General features: G+C 37.8%; 1 protein-coding gene across 1 annotated transcript in view; it reads right to left on the bottom strand.

The window, feature by feature from the left end:
- The window catches only part of SLC17A7 (solute carrier family 17 member 7), a 90,573-nt gene extending 90,186 nt beyond the window's left edge, over window positions 1-387 (bottom strand). The window contains exon 1 of the mRNA XM_075191261.1: window positions 1-387. This exon is cut by the window's left edge and continues 399 nt beyond it. The gene's annotated coding sequence lies outside the window, so the exon portion shown is untranslated.
- Window positions 388-1,209: the final 822 nt, after the last annotated feature.

Genomic DNA, 1,209 nt, shown 5'->3' with positions numbered 1-1,209 from the left:
AAATCTTTGTAGTCAGAGTTATACTGACTATATTGACACAGCTACTTTACCACCATAAGGATGGACGGGGTTTCAGCACCGTGGACAGCGTCAATTCTATATTCACTTCATCCGGGTCCAACGGCGTGTGGTCGGTCAACTTCAAACGTTCAGTCTAAAAACTCTGCTTTCTGTCATTATAATATATCAGCCATTGCTTTCTAAATCGTACCCGTACACTTAGAAGAGCTAAGTGTAAAGAGGATGATTCCCTTGCTCTGTGATCAGCTGTAGCTGTCTCCCCCCACCTCTTCCTCCCAACCTTCAGCACCATACACAACTCCACTCAAATTGCTATATTTGGAGGTGGATTAGAAGACGTTTTCCTGTTAGTCCCAGTTGATTTCTACTGCGGGAGGGGATGAGTAGAAATGGGAGGGGTGAGTTAGAAGCAGGAGACACTGCTTATAATAATCTGTAAAGGTACTTAGCGAGGGGGATGGGTGCATATTTGTGTGTGATAGTGTGGTGGTGGTGGGGGGACGTTTGGGCTGTGCAGTTCAGGAATTTATAATATGATAGAAACACTGGATAGTGTTTAACCCGATTACAATATAAGGGCACATGGAAAAAGAGGAAGTGATCTGATGGTGAGCTTAAGTCACCTTAGCTGTGAAAAATCATGCAAATAATAAAAAACAGCAGGAATGAAATTTAGCATTAATAGGGCATACCAAGATGATTATGGGGGCTTGTGAGCATCTTAATAGTCTGCATCATTTTTCCAAACCACATGTTTTAATGTAAGTTAACAATAGTAGTCCTAATTAATTTTTGAGATATAAATACAAAATAGAATACCATGTGTATATATATATATATATATATATATATACACACATATATACACACACACACACACACACACACACACACAATATATCATATTTAATAAGAGGGATAGATTTGTTGCTTTATGGCAGAGATACTTATTTTGCAGCTCTCCTCATCTTTGGACTTGCAGTTCCACAGTTACTGAAGAGGCAATGGTTGCGTTAACCTTCTTAATTGAGCTCTGTTGACTTACAGAATCTTCAAAAATAATTGTTACTAATTCTATATTACTTGCATCACTAAGTAAAAGTTCATAAACAGAAGAAATGGATAGTTCAAAGCTTACTTTACGTTACAACTGAACTGTTTAAATTTTTGTCTTATATTCAACTCATC

The sequence above is a fragment of the Mixophyes fleayi genome, chromosome 11 (assembly GCF_038048845.1).
Source record: "Mixophyes fleayi isolate aMixFle1 chromosome 11, aMixFle1.hap1, whole genome shotgun sequence".
NCBI lineage: Eukaryota > Metazoa > Chordata > Amphibia > Anura > Limnodynastidae > Mixophyes > Mixophyes fleayi.
This window is presented reverse-complemented; position numbering and strand designations above follow the sequence as displayed.